Below are 15,794 nucleotides of genomic sequence, written 5' to 3'. Positions count from 1 at the left end.
AATAACCCATTTGTGGTGTGCAGGCTTTCTGAGGTGGATGGGAAAAAAAAAATGTAATATTTTCAGGGCTGGTAAGATGGTTCTCTGGGAAAAGATGCTTGCCACCAAGACTGAAGCCCTGAATTCAGGCCCTGGGACCCACATGGTGAAAGGAGAGGGCTGACTTCTGCAAGTTGTCCTCTGACCTCCACATGTGTGTGTGGCATGTGCTCTGTCCCCCTGCCCCGAATACAAACAAAAACGTAATTAAAATATTTAAAAGGTTTAGTGTAGTGTGTGTGTGTTGGCATTGGTCAGTTGTTAGCTGAAATATCCACAGATAACCATGTTCCATGAGAAGGTTCATTGGACATCAACAGAGCCGCAGAGACATGCACAAATGACAAAGTGTAGGAAGCTCTCTGTAGGCCAGTTTGGCTACTAAGGAAATGTAAGCCCAGTGTGCGGATGACGTGTTAGAAGTGGCTCAGTGGTGTGCCCAATTGCCCAAATTCAGGGTTACAGTCTAATGACTGTCAAGGTGAGAACAGCCAAGGAGACATACCCTGCAGGGTTATGAAGGTTAGCACACACTAGTTGAATGGCCAAATAAATGGGCAAGCCAAGAGGAAGAGCGCTTTGTGTCAGTGGACAAAATTAAGGGTGAAGTGGTGGAAGGCTGAGGGTGGGCCCTTGTCAACATTGTAGTGTGTGCTTCACCTTGGAAACGAAAGCAAATCTGCAGTTGCTTCTTGTCAAGTCATAGTAACGATGATAAATAAGTAATCCACCACCCCAATAAAGTCTCAGGTTCTCTATTTGCATTGGTTTTCTAGTAATTTTACCAAGGAAGACAAGACAGGATATGAAACCCTTTCAAGGCTTTCTATCTGTTAGACAGTAGAGTCTGTGTGGATATCGATATCCAATCTGCCTGTTTCTGTAAGAGTGAAGGGGATCACTAACAGAGGAGTCTTGGCTAAATTTAAACAGTGTCTTACTAGATTTGTAGAAGACCGAGTGGAGCTCCCAAAACTCGCCACCTGTGTTATTTTTGTGTCATCGTAACAAAAATCCCGAGACACTCAGTTTATAAGAGAAAATGCTTATTTTGCCTCATGATTTTGGCTGTTCTGGAGGTGCCTCTTTTTTTTTTTTTAAGATTTATTTATTATGTATAGTGTTCTGTCTGCATGTATGCCTGCAGGCCAGGCCAGAAGAGGGCACCAGATCTCATTACGGATGGTGGTGAGGCACCATGTAGTTGCTGGGAATTGAACTCAGGACCTCTGGAAGAACAGCTAATGCTCCTAACAGTTGAGCCATCTCTCCAGCCCCTTGGCAGTGCCTCTTAAAAGACTCCACCATCCCAAATAGTACCACTCTGAGAGACGAACTGGCTTTTGGGAGATAATTCAGTATTCAAATTATAGAACTCTTCTCATATACCCTCTTCACTGTAGCCAAGGGTGACAAACAGTAGTGCTGTGGGATGTTCTGGATGTCAAATGTGCTGCTCTGATTGGTTAAAATAAATAAAGTGCTGATTGGCCAGTAGCCAGGCAGGAAGGATAGGGTAGGCGAGACAAGGAAGAGGAGAAGGCTGGGAAGTGAAGGCTGAGGAAAAGAGACACCGCCAGCTGCCACCATGAGAAGCAACATGTAAAGACACCGGTAAGCCACAAGCCATGTGGCAAAGTATAGACTAACAGAAATGGGTTAATTTAAGATAGAAGAAGTAGATAACAAGAAGCCTGCCACGGCCATACAGTTTGTAAACAATGTAAGTTTCTGTGTGTTTACTTGGTTGGGTCTGAGCGTCTATGGGCCTGGCAGGTGAGAGAGATTTGTCCTGACTGTGGGCCAGGCAGGAAAACTCCAACTACAAATGGTGCCCAACATGTTGGCAAGAGTTTCCACTTGAGAACAAAGATTCTAAAACGGAGCTAAAAACAGCTTCCTACTTGTCTCTCTCAAGTTAGCGGCAGCCTGCCAGTTTGAGCTACTATGGTGGGTTCCTGGTGTGTGTGTGTCTGACCTGCAGCGTGGCAGGAATGAGGAGTCTATAAGCGGCACTTTACTCTGCTGCATGGTGGATTTAGCCTTTGCTGGTTAAAAAAAAAAAAGGTTTCTGGGCACTGCTTTGATAGAACTGCTTCTGATAGTTGATGATACACATGGCTCCAGACCCAGAGCTTGTGGTAAAATGTACCACCTCCACTTTGGGAAGCTGAGGTGGGCGGAGCCAGCAGCCACAGTGGCATTTTAGTCTTACAAAGATGGATATTACACAGAGAATCTGGTTTATGTTGTCTTTGGGATTTTTAACTGCAGAAACAAATTTGATCATAAAAGCTGTTGAGTTAAACAAATATGTAATTTTTAAAGGTACCTTGACTTCAAAATTTGGATATGAGGATATGTTGCTTTGGAAAAGAGTCTCTGCTTTTGTTTCCACAGAAAGCCAGAGGCTATGGATTTGTTCCAGATTAAGATACATCAGGTTTGATCAACCAAGACCACCTGAAAGGTCTCCGATGACACAATGGCCCAGATGATCCAACATCCAGAATGGTTTCAAGGCAACTGGCTCAGAGGTTCACCCTCATGGACTACTCCATAATCCTAAAATTTTCTTTGTGTCCCCATAAGATACAGCACCCCCCTCCAGCAGGAAGTAGTAAGAGAAACTACGCCCAATTTCCCAAAATTATCAAGCTGGCTTTGGAGATGGAATTGGCTCACTCCTTCTCTAAACCCAGACATATTGCTAAAAAAAAAAAAAAAAGGTTAAGAGATTCTTGTGTCCCAAATCAGAAGAGCCCTCTGATGTGGGACAGAGAAAAACCAATATTTTTATTTAAATCAGGTTGATTATAAATGTGATCTCTTTTAAAGAAAAAAAAAAAGGACATATGATATAGATATAATAGGATGAAAGGGTAGATTATGGAACTTACTTCTAAAGAACAACAACTTGTTTAAAATGTCTTACATTGGTATAGATCTTAGTCTATTGATACAAACTTAATTACAAAGGTAATTTTGTTATACTGTATATATATATATATATATACATATTATATACATATACTGTATATATATATATTTCTACTCTCATTTGAGGTATTATGTTATGTAACTCATTTAGATTGTAATGGATAATTAAAAAATACAGATCACTTAGTCTTCTATGATAGTTAAACTTATAGTCATGTTAAGTTTTCTAGGTATACATAGATATATTTCAGATAGACAGGTAATCTTCAAACACTTCAAAGACCTACAGAATATGGCATTTAAAATATTTTTAAATTTTAGACTTTCTGGACAGTGAGACATATCTGCTCCTGGCAACACTGATTTACTTCAGAGAGGATGATGGGCATTGAAGACACTTCATATCTTATCTTCACCTTGGCAAAAATAGCCATTTGAGCAAGAAACTGTTCTTGCCTGGACTGCTTGATCAACTGGACATGCAGGACCCATAGAAAGGTGATCACTAAACTTTGCTTGACAAAATGGTCCTTCAGGTTCCTGCTTCTCAGAGGAAACTGCCAGACATTCTACAGGACACCAAAAAAAAGTGACCAAGAGACTAGCCCTGTGGGCTGAAGACAAATGCCCCAACTTTACAAAGAAACATTAGGTGACTATCCAGGCTGCCAGCTGTCTCTGTCTACCCTACAAGACTCCCGAAAGTTGCTTGCATCCTTCTCCCGGTTCTCAGGTAATATTATATCCTTCTGAGGTCTTTGATGTGGTTGAAGACTAAATAGTTATAATTTTCTCAGTTATGATAAAGGATAGTTAGATATAAAACCTTAGACTCACAAATATAAGATAGGATATCTTCTTTAATATTGTAACTATAATTCTTGCTTGATAATTGTTTTGTTATCTGAAATTTTACTATATAAAAGTTAAAACCTTGCTTTAAAAAAAAAGAAAAGGGGAAATGCTGTGGGATGTTCTGTATGTCAAATGTGTTGCTCTAATTGGTTAAAATAAATAAAGTGCTGATTGGCCAGTAGCCAGTCAGGAAGGATAGGGTAGGCAGGACAAGGAAGAGGAGAAGGCTGGGAAGTGAAGGCTGAGGAAAAGAGACATTGCCAGCCGCCGCCATGACAAGCAACATGTAAAGACACCAGTAAGCCACAAGCCATGTGGCAAAGTATAGATTAATAGAAATGGGTTAATTTAAGATAGAAGTAGATAACAAGAAGCCTGCCACGGCCATACAGTTTGTAAACAATGTAAGTTTCTGTGTGTTTACTTGGTTGGGTCTGAGCGTCTATGGGCCTGGCGGGTGAGAGAGATTTGTCCTGACTGTGGGCCAGGCAGGAAAACTCCAACTACACAGTAGTGCCACCAAGAGTGGTGGCAGAGCACGGTGTTTATGGTGTTTGGAGATATAAAGGATGCACAGATGATGGTCTATATCTATGTATCTTGGCTCTTTGTTCTGGATACTTAGCATTTTGGGTCTTCAGGAAACCTTAGGCAGAGGACCCAGTAAGTACCCTTTTTATTACAAACAATGCCTACCACCTCAGTATTTGTAGCTGTTTATGTCCAGGGATTAAAAGAAAGCTGAGAACTCAGTGTCTTGGCAGAAGTGAGAGAACAGAGAGCCCCAGAAGATTCCTGGATTTTCTAAGTGTGCCTGTGACTAGCCATGGGTGGCCATGACCAAAGTATGTAGCCTGTGAAAGGCATAATGCAGAAGGAGATTTCAGTCATGGCATCAGGAGCACCTAATCAGCAGCCTTGGGAGCCATCAGGCAGGCAGCTTGGGGTTGGTCTGAGCTGTAGAGTACCTCCTTGAATGAATGTGCATAGGGTTGGGTGACTGACTTGGCTGGTTTGGATTAACATGGCCCAACTCTTGACAAAACTGTTAAGTTAGTATCCTTATACAGGATCCAAACACTATCTCTGAAGTCCATGAATAAGTGTTTTTTGTGTTTGGTTTGACAAACTCTTCTTCTGCATTGTATTGTATTGATTTATTTGAGGGTAACCTTCATAATTTACCCACAAGCCTCTGCTCCTGCAGAATGTATTAGCTCATTTCAGAAAGTGAATAGACCAAACAGCTGCCAGCACCGTGCTGCACAGGATGACCTGGTTACTTAATTGCTTAATGAGAACCAGTCAAAGGATGAAAGTTACGATATTAAGTTCTAATCATATTTTGTGGGATCAGAAACAGCATAGTGATAAATCAGACATACTGAAAATTCTTCATGAGGATTTAGAGCAAAAACACAATGAACATTTATATAAGGGGGCTTTGATAAAGAGATTTTTTTTTTTTTTTTGCAAAGGCAAAATAATATGCTAAGTGCCATTGCTAACTCATAATCCAACTTGTGTAGCAAAGAGGTGCAGTTTTACTTTAAATCAGTGTAAGGGTTCAGCTAGCATGTGCCACACACCTATTGTGAAAATACAAATGAAAGGTTTAAGGGTGAGCAAGACGCCACAGAAGCCTGTAGAGCTTAAGAATAAGGCAATACAATACAAACAGCAGTCGACATCTGCTGTGTGTTTTCTGTGTGGTCAGGTGCTTCCCTCATGGGAGCTCAATGAGCCCATTCTCAAGCAGGCACTGGTCTGGATTTAGCTCCCAAGGTCAGCCCGATCCTGGGCTCTCCCCTGGAATACAGCAGCTGTAGAAGCAAACTGCTCACAGCTTCCATGGCCCAGGAGCCAGAGCATTGCTGCAGTGTTACAAATGTGAGGACCCACCTCAGCAAGGTCCTTGATTCTGCAGTCCCTCATTCCTGCAGTTATGAACCTGCAGCATCTCTGACCACACATCTTTGGCCTTTTCAGCTGCCACTGGAATATGAGATGTTGCTGGATTTGCTTAGGGTCCACTTTGGAGTAACACAGAGGGCAGGTATGAAAGCCTTGTAGGAGTGACCCATGATGTAGGTAGACCACAGCAAGTGAGGAAATCTATTTCTCTTTCTCTGCTTTCCCAGCAGTTTCCAGTGTTCTCCCTGGAGAGATTGTGTGAAATGAAAGATTAGCTTGTCCTAAGTTCTGCCACCTTGGGGAAGCAAACCAGTGAGGTTTCTGTTCTCTCCTCCTCCCTTAGCTTGCTCCTCTGGGATTGCACATTTAATAAGGCACTTCCTAAAGAAACTGGGCATCCATGGGTGGAAGTCACTAACACCGGGCTGACTGTATGTCTAAGAAAAGTGCAAAAAATCCAAAAAAGTACAGGAGGGTGCAAATGAGATCTAGGGTAAGGCGGGAAAACTCGGTAACATTCCAGAGATAGAAAGAAGGGTGAGCTGCATGAGACTAAGCTAGACAGAGACCAAAGGAACATTTAAAAATTATTCGTATTAATGTCTAGGTGTCTGGGTGAAGGGATGTCACATATGTGTGTGCACCCGTGGGGACCAGAAAAGGGTGTCATGTCCCCTAGAGCTGGAGCTAACAAGAGATTGTGAACCACCTGACATGGGTACTGGGAACCGAACATGGGTCCTCTGGAAGTGCAGCAAGAGCTCTTCACCCCCTGAGCCATCTGCCCAGTCCAGAAAAACATTTTTAAAGTGTGTTAATTACTTTCCTGGTTACTGTGACCAAACACATGGCCAGCAGCAATGTAAGACAAGCGGGGTTTAGTTTAGTTTACAGTTGGAAGATACAGCCAATCTGGGTGTGTAACACCAAACTGCGGTGTCACGTGCACAGGCTGTTTACTCACCGTGACTGTGGTGCCGGGCAGGGAGAGGCCAGTGGGAGCAAGGGTACGGCACCTCAAAGCCCACCCCTCATGACGCACTTCCTCCAGATAAGGCCCACCCCTCATGACGCACTTCCTCCAGCTAAGGCCCACCCCTCATGATGCACTTCCTCCAGCTAAGGCCCACCCCTCCTGACTCATTTCTTCCCACTAAGCCCCTTCCTTCTCTGGAAGCAGTGTCAACAGTCAGGGACCAAGTGTTCAAACTCAGCAGCCTGTGGGGTTATTTCGCATCCAAACCATAAAAATAAGGAACTCTAAAATGTGTTTCCTAAGCTCATAAAGACTTTTTAAAGATTCCTGTGGGGACTACATACTTCTTAGTCATACTCATATCACTCAATATTTTTGAGAAGCCATTTGTATTTTGTAGACATTTTTATTCCAAGTTGATACTACCATTTCAATTCAGCTCTATTTGTTCAAAATGATTCTTGGCTTTTCCAGAAATGAAGTATAATAACATTTGAAGAATTGAGATTTGTGATCTTTTGAAGATGTGTAGAATTATGAAAGAAATTTAAAGAGAAATCTCAGTACCTTTAGAATTAATCATATTCAAAACTGACTTCCAAGGAGCAATAGAATTTTATGTGAAATAACTGGTGTTTGTATGTATTTTGCTAAGTTACATTTTAAAATTTTGTAGGTCACATATTATGTTGAATGCTGGGTTTGTTAATTTTTTTTAAGGATAAGATCGCATGGCTGACTTTGAACTTGGAAACCTGCCTCCATATTCCAGGTGCTGGGATCATGGGTGTGTGGTTTGTCACTTTCAAGATATTAACCTCTTGTCCTAAATTCTCTCATCCACAGAAACAGAATAACACAAAACTTTTTAAACTATTAAATAAATCCAATCTTTGGGTGTGTGTGTGATCTTTTGGGGACAATATACCAAATCTCATAGTTAAACCTCTGACCTGGCAGAAAACATGACCCTGAAGCGTCAAGAGCTAAACCAATGCTCTGCTGTGAGCTCACGTTCCCTTGTGTGTGCACGTGTGTGTGTGTGTGTGTGTGTGTGTGTGTGTGTGTGTGTGTATGGATTGCAGGATGCTGATTTCAGCTTGCTATGATACAGCTAACATCAGTGATTTTCACCAGTAACTGCTATTTTACTACATGCAGCCATTTGGTTGTTGTATTTGTACTGGATTTCATTATTTGGTGTGCACATATGTGGTGTATGCATGAACATGCACGTGTGTGCAGGTACTTCTTTTCTTCATGCGTGTGTGCATCCTGAAAGCTTACTCTGAATATTTTTCCTGTTTGCTTCCCACTCTACTTTTTTGAGACAAGACCTCTTCTTACTGAATCTAGAGTTGGCCACTTTGGCTGGATGGCCAGACAGCGAGTTCTGGGGACCTACACGTTTTCAGACCTCAGCACTGGGGTTACAGGTGTGTATAACCATGCCCAGATCTTATGTGGATGTTGGAGATTCAAAATCAGGGCCTCACGCTTGTGCAGTAAATAGATTACCCCCTAAGCCGTCTCCAGCTTTCTGGTGGCTATCAATGGGAACAGTCGGACCTCTCTGTCTGTCTGTCTCTGTCTCCCCCACCCCTCCCTCCTCTTTTCCCTTTCTCAGTGTTTGTTATTTTGAATTACAAGGTGAAATGCATGTAATGTTCAAGCTGATAAACTTTGACAAATGTGCACTCACAAAGCCACCACGACAGTCCCCCCGAAACTCCCCTCCACTTGTATGCTTATGCAGACAAAGCTGCTGTGAACATCTGTGCTTCCCACTCTTCTGAGAAGGTGGGTGATGTAAAGAAACTGTCCAGGCACATTTCAAAACCAGCCCGATCATTCCACATTTCAAAGCCCTTGCTTTTCTCCTCAACATTTGATATCCACTAAAAATATATACATGTATATATCCACTAATATTGTTGTATTATGGTTAATTGAGCCCTTGATGATTATAAAATGAAATCCTTCATCTTAGTAATATTCTTTGCTTTGAAGTTTATTTTCTCTGCTATTATAGCCAATCCCATTTTCTATTAGTCTTAATTAATAGAAACTAGATTAGTTTTAATGTAGTTTATTGTCTTTTGAAGATCTTTTCCTTTTTTCTTTTCAGTGCTCAGGATTGATCCAGGACCTCATGCACATTTAACATCCCTAGCTCCAGTCTTTTACTGTTAACCTGTTGTGTGTCCATATTTAAACTGAGCTTTTTGCATGCAGTGTGATAGTTGGATGTTAAATTTTTGACATTTATTTATATGGTGTGTGCGTGTGTGTGTGTGTGTGTGTGTGTGTGTGTGTGTGTGTGTGTGTGTGTTTGCATGTAAGTAGGCATACAGGTATGAAGGTGCCTGCAAAGGCCAGAAGAGGTGTCAGATCCCCTGGAGCTCAACTATAGGTAGCTGGGAGATGCACAACAATGAAACTCTGGTCTTGTGTTAAATGCAGCAAGCACTTTTACTCACTGAGGCATCTCTCCTACCCTGGTCATTATATTTTTATTTAGTCGGAAAGTATCTATTTTGTATTTGTGGTATTTAAGTTAATTACTTTGAATATAATCATTATGTAGTTAGATTTATAATGGCTCTATTTTTCAGTTTATCCCACCTCTTCTGTTTCCCTTTGTTCATCTTTTTCCGATGTTTTTAGATCATTACAATTTTTATGTTTATATTTTCTATCCTTTACAGCAGAGCTGTGGTGGGCTGCTTTGCCCGGTGTTTGCCTGCAGTATGCATCTTTCATGCCACATAGCTCTTGGAGGGTGAGACCTTACACTAAATTCTCGTTCCAGTCTACCCCTCCTGTTCTTTGTATCAGCATTATACCTTTTATTTGACAAGTGGAGTTGCCTCACTGGATCTAAGACTTCCCATGATTCACTTCTTTCTCCCACCTCAAGGTGTCATCTGTGTTCCACATGGATTCACCCTTGATGTACTCTGGCTTGCATAGTTTATTAAAGCAAAGACTCTTTGGTGGGGTAATTGCATGATTCAGCTTATTTATTGCTCAACTCTTAGGGATTAGTGTTTCCTTTATTATTTACCACCTTGAAAACTATTACTTCGTGTATTTCGTCTGGTTGTTGCTTGCCAATGGAGAGTAAATCTTGTCACTGCTGAGCCGTTCCCCCTGGAGTGGATATCACAACCCAGATACATTTAATACAGACCAATTTTAGTTTTGAAGAAATACGGACTTTAGTGAAGACTATTTTCCTTTGGAATAAGACATCCAAACCAAAAATAGGCAATGACCAAGAGAAAAAGCCAGTTGACCTCCCCTTGTTCACAAGGCTACAGTTTGAGCTTACAAGGTTTCTGTTCTGACTGCATCGGCCTGCAAATGGTAGATGGAAGGTAGGATCTGAAGTAAACTTTCACATCACAACCCCACAATACTGTTTAACTAAACTTCTGCTCAGAAGAAGAAGGAGAAGGAGAAGGAGAAGAAGAAGAATCTGGTCCTAGTTTCTTTTAGGCCAGAGAGAGTAAACTCCCAACAGTTGTTTAAAAAAAAAAAAAGATTTGGAAGGGTCAACAAGGTGATGTATAAATGTAATTGATTATTAACATTTTGTGCTCCAAAGTAAGCAATGGAAAGCAAAATCAGGAAAATAAATTCACAGCCCTAAACTGTATGCATGTAAAGGAAGAAAAGAGTCATTTCCAGACCACAAACAGTATTGGGGGTTGTCTACAGCTTCGGTCTCAGTTGACCTCAGGGTGAGGTCAACTATGCACATACCGGAAGCCCAAGTCAGTCACACACCCATCCCAAAGAGGGAGACTGGATGGGGATGCGGGAAGAAGGGCTATGCTTTGGCTTTGGCTGTAGATTGTTACACACATGCAAACATGGGAGGGGGAAGGGCGGTCTTAAGAAATGTACAGACCCTTGGAAGAAAGGGACCAAAGCCAGAAGCCACTGAGCAAGGCAGGGGTCCAATCCTGCGCCTCCCTCCCCTGCCACCAGGACCAGTGTCTCTCTGTCTCTCTTTTTTGGTTTTTAGAGACAGGGTCTCTATACACAGCCCTGGTTGTTCTGGAATTGACTCTTATAGCCCAGGCTAGCCTCACAAATCCTCTTGTCTCTGCCTCCTGAGTGCTGGGATAAAAGGCATGTGCCACCAAATCAGGCTTGGGGCAATCTCTTAAGGGCTGCACAACCAAAAGACAGAGGAGAAAGCTGCCACTCCTGCCCCCCTCTTCCCAAGCACAGGAAGGGGTGCTGAGCATGACAGGGTTCCAGAAGCCGTGGTGGCAGCAGTCCCTATCCAGGAAGGGCCTGAGAACTCTGCCTAAAGTATCTACAGACCTAGGAGATAGTCAAAGGCACAAAGTTTTCAGGGGATGCATAAGGAGTAGGGTATGTTAAGGAAGATCTGGGGTTCCCTGAAGACCAGGGTAAACTAGAGGTATGATTATTTCCCTTCCCCCAAAGCATGATTGCTCCACTGCACCTATCACCACAGGGCATTTTCCATTATAAGAACTCACCCTTTGGGAGAAAAGGCATCAGGTTGGCTCAGGCAAGGCCAAGGCAGGGACCACTCTGTAAATTAGTACTTTGGTGAGGTTTGGGGAGAAGCAGGATGCTACCATAGGCTCCTAACTAAAACCTTCTCTCTCAGGCACTAAACCCAGTGTCCATACTGCTCCCAGCTCCCACCCAAGACCAGACCCACAGAACAGAGGTCCCATGAGTTAGAGAACATGGTGGAAGGGGATGAAGGGCAGCCTCCAGGAAGGGCTGGAAAGAATCACTTTCCAATCCATGGGTTGCTATAGACACAATTTGCTGCCTGCAGAGCTGATGGGCAAGTGATTGACCCTGTGGCAGCTGATGAGGTGACTGAAACTCTCACAGCAGCGATCCTTTGTCCAAACCACACGTTCAGGGGCCACCAGAGGCAGGAGCTTGGGCTGCTCACCCTGCAGGCAGTGAGCCCATACTGGCCAGGTGTGGTTGCGCTCTCTCACACCAAGAAGTGACTGTTGAGCTGCAGCTGTGTCCCAGCCTCCCACCTGCTCAGCTTTCCCCTGAACTAGGACTCCCCTCGGAGCCACTCAGCCATGGGCATGGACTGGGAAGGTGGAGGCACCCAAAGGACATCTTCAAAGGGCTTCATGTCAGAAGCCTCGAGGTGCACTGCCATTAACGGAAGGATCGGGGTGGGGCTTGTCTAGACTCTGGATGTTGGCATAGGAGGGGTCAAGGAAGAGTTCTCTCCCAGGGCAGGGTGCTGGAGGCAGCGGCATGTGTTTATGACTTTAGGGTCTCCTGCAGCATGCTGCCCTGGCAGCAGTGTGGCTCCCCAGTGGCCGGGCATCTGGGCAGTCGGCAGAGTGCTCAAGCACTCCCTTCCTGATGCCTCATGTCTACCACCCACCAAGAGGGGGCCTTCCCTGAGAAGTCCTTGTAATACCAAGTGGCTCTTCTTCCTCTTCATCCCAAGCTGAGCCACCAAAGCCAGCCAGCCTGTCATGGGGGCTGACCAGCTTGGGTGGATTCCTGAGATATTGTTTCATGTGCAACTCAAAGGTCTGACCTATGGTGCTGATGACATCCTGAGCAAGCTCTTCAGTAACCTCATCAGTGGGAGCCGATCTGGTTCCTGATCGAGCAACTGTCAGCTTAAGTCACCAATCTACCTTTCTCCCTGGCCTGGGCCTCCCCAGACACTTTATTACTGTTCCATTACTGCAGTGGATATCACAACCCAGATACAGTTTAGTACAAACTAGGTTTTGTTTTTTAATTTGGCATATTGTTTCTTCATACTTCTATAAAGACTGTCTACTATATTGAGCCTACCAAATAAAAGATGCATGGCAAAATTCAATTTGCAAAACAATGTGGCTCTATTTATAAATCAATATACATAGTTACAGTAATAATCTTTCCTTTAAAAAGTGTCATTAGTGTCAACTGTGGTGGCTGTGCTGGTTAGTTTTTGCCAACTTGACACAGACTAGAGACATGTGGGAAGAGGGGGCGTTAATTGAGGAATTGTCTCCATGAGATTGGCCTGTGGACATTGTCTTGATTGATGGTTGATGTGGGAGGACCCAGCACACTGTGGGTGATGCCACCCTGGGCAGTGGTCCTGGGATGTATAAGAGCAGCGGAGCAAGCCAGTAAGCAGCATTCTCCTGTGGTCTCTACTTCAGTTCCTGCCTCTCGGTTCCCACCTGAAGCTCTTGCTCTGATGTCCTGTGATAATGGATCGTAACAACGTGTAATTGTAAGCCAGAGAAACCCCTTTCTGGAATAGTCCTTCTGTACACTGTGTAAAGTATGCTGTGATTGGTTTAGTAAAGAAGCTGACTGCCAATAGTTGAACAGGATAAAGTTATGCAGGAGAGCCAAACCGAGAGTGGTGGGAAGAAGAAGGGCAGAGATGGGGATTGCCAGCAGATGCAGAGAGAAGCAAGATGGACACACCATACTGAGAAAATACCCAGCCACATGGCAAAGCATAGGTAAGAAATGTGGGTTGACATAAATGTAAGAGTTGGCTAGTAACAAGCCTGAGCTATTGGCTGAGTATTTATAATTAATAGTAAGACTCTCTGAGTCTGGCTATTTGGGAAGTGGCTGCTGACATAGGAAAACTCTGGCTACAAAGTTGCTTTTGGTCAGTGTTTTATTACAGCCACAGAGATGCAAACTGTAAGAATGGTATACATCTGTCACCCCAAAACTCTGGGTGTGTGTGCATGTGTGTGTATGTGTGCATGCATATATGTGAGCACACATGCGCACATGTATGTGGTCAGAATTTCAAAGCTAGTCTTATCTACATAGCTGGTTTGCGGCAGCCAGGATGTCATGAGACTGCCACAAAAAGACTCACCCTCCTTCAAAATTCTGCTAATTATTTTTCATCAGCAAACTAAGAAAAATTCTTACTGGTGGAGTTCTTGGCAAGTATTTACATTAAAATATATTGATTGATTTTTAATTTACCAATTTTTCTAGTCTGGACTAGCACGAGACTTGCATTCTTCCTCTCTTTGCCCGTGCTGTGCTTGGATTCGGGACTAGCTGTGCACCCAAATTCCCAGCTTTCAAAAAATCTGAATGTGAGGTGGACTTCACAGAAGAGACTATGGTGATCTTTCATACACAACATGTGTATATATAAAGTTTTGGAAATTCCTTTTCCGTACATAGAGAAGGTTAACTTATGAGAACCATGTAGGTTTTTATTGTAAGATTTTTAAATGTCTGTGGGTGGTATGCACACATGAGTAGAGATGCTTGTGGATGCCAGCAGCGTCGGGAAACCCTTCCTGAGAGCTGGAGCTACCGCAGGCCGTTGTGAGCCCCCTGACATGAGTGCTGGGGAGAGCAGTCACTCTTAGCCCACAGCCGTGCTCCAGCACAGACATGCGTGGCTTTGACAGATCTCTCAGAGAGTATTTCATTCTACTAATATCTGTGTCCTAAAATAGGTAAGCTTCTTTCCCCCGCAGCCACTTGAGAGGAGAAGACATGAGGGAGCTGCAGCTGGAGGGACCTCAAATGAGAAACTGCCTCCATCATCTGATAGTCACATCTAGTGGGCATTTTCTTGATTGATGATTGATGGGCGGGGGGGGGGGGGGGGACGCAGCCCACTGTGTGTGGTACCCATGCAGAGCAGGTGGTCCTGGGTGGAATAAGTAAGCAGGTGTGCAAGCCGATGATCAGAGTTCTGCTGGTTTCCACTTGAAGTTTCTGCCTTGACTTCTTTTCTTGGTTCCTTTGTTGATGGGCCATAATGTGAAAGCTAAGACAAATCCTTTCTTCCCTGAGTTGCTATTGGTCAGTTCAGTGTTTTACTATAGCACCAGAAGCCAAGTCATCCAGAACCTTCAACCACTTTGGCATGTTACGTGATTGTAGGTTCCAGTGTTATTATGCAAAATGGTCATCATTGTCAAACACATTTGGTGTACATTCGGAGTGTACCATGGAGGATGGAATAGTTATACCCATGTGAAGGGCAGAAATTGAACGCTAAACTTAGCCTCTACCAATGTTAACACTTTCGTTTGACAGTTAGTTAGATTAATGAAATAATTTAAGATGGAAAACTTGCTCTCTAGGGCATAGTTGTCAGGTTGCAAAGAAAACAAAAGGCACCAAGTCATCATGGTGGCAGGAGGGACGGCTGTGAAGTCCAGCTGTACTGGAGGAGGTCTTTATTCAGCATCACTTGTAAGCCTTTTTGGCTCATGGATGAATCCTCAGGGAAAATTCCCTCCAAGCATTGAGGATACAAGATTTCACTACAGTTCAATTTCCTGGGCCACAGATGTATAGAGAACTCCACCAGGGAGTAAACAGAAGAGAAAGAAGGTGAAGGGAAGAAATGTCCCTTGTCATCGTGTATGGGCCTGGGAATGTACATGGAAATTCTCACACAGACCACCTAAGAAAAGATGACATTCCCTGAGCAAAACCTGAGCTTCTCACAGATCTGAAAGGCAGATCAAAAACAGAGGTAGGCTTTTAGATAAATAGCTTATGTAACATAAAAATACATTTTACATGGTCAGTGCAAGAAAATAAATACAGTGCAATAGAGTAGGATTGTAATTAAAAACATACAGCAGACATGAAAACATCTTGTTACTTTAAAATGTAAGTCTACAGCTCCTTGTGTAAAGTTCAGTATGCGATATATATGAGGGAGCAAGAGAATTGATGAATGAATGAATGAATGAATGAATGAATGAAGGAAGGAAGTCTGGAAGTTCTTATGTAATGCAGGCAATGAGTCCCCTACTTATATGATACAAGTTTATCATAGCCCCCAAGAGCAAAAGGGACAGCAGAAGCAGAGTCCACACACTCCACAGCTCTGAGTTCTGACCTCTGTGTGGCTGATACCAAGCGAAAGCCAAGAAACTCATCAAGTCTCTTGGCTTTGTTGATAGTATTTCTGTTTTCAAAAAGAAATGTTGTACTTAATGTTATCAGACAGGTATAGTAATAAAAGAGGACTGGTGTTATTGAAGTTTTATTTGCCTGGAAACCTTTTTGCTGCATGAAAGAA

General features: G+C 43.2%; 1 pseudogene; it reads right to left on the bottom strand.

Annotated features, from left to right (window-relative positions):
• Positions 1-11,451: 11,451 nt before the first annotated feature.
• The window catches only part of LOC118583864, a 30,077-nt pseudogene continuing 25,734 nt past the window's right edge, over positions 11,452-15,794 (bottom strand).

Source organism: Onychomys torridus, chromosome 5, assembly GCF_903995425.1.
Source record: "Onychomys torridus chromosome 5, mOncTor1.1, whole genome shotgun sequence".
Taxonomy (NCBI): domain Eukaryota; kingdom Metazoa; phylum Chordata; class Mammalia; order Rodentia; family Cricetidae; genus Onychomys; species Onychomys torridus.
Note: the sequence above shows the minus strand (reverse complement) of the source record. Positions and strands in the feature narration are given on the sequence as shown.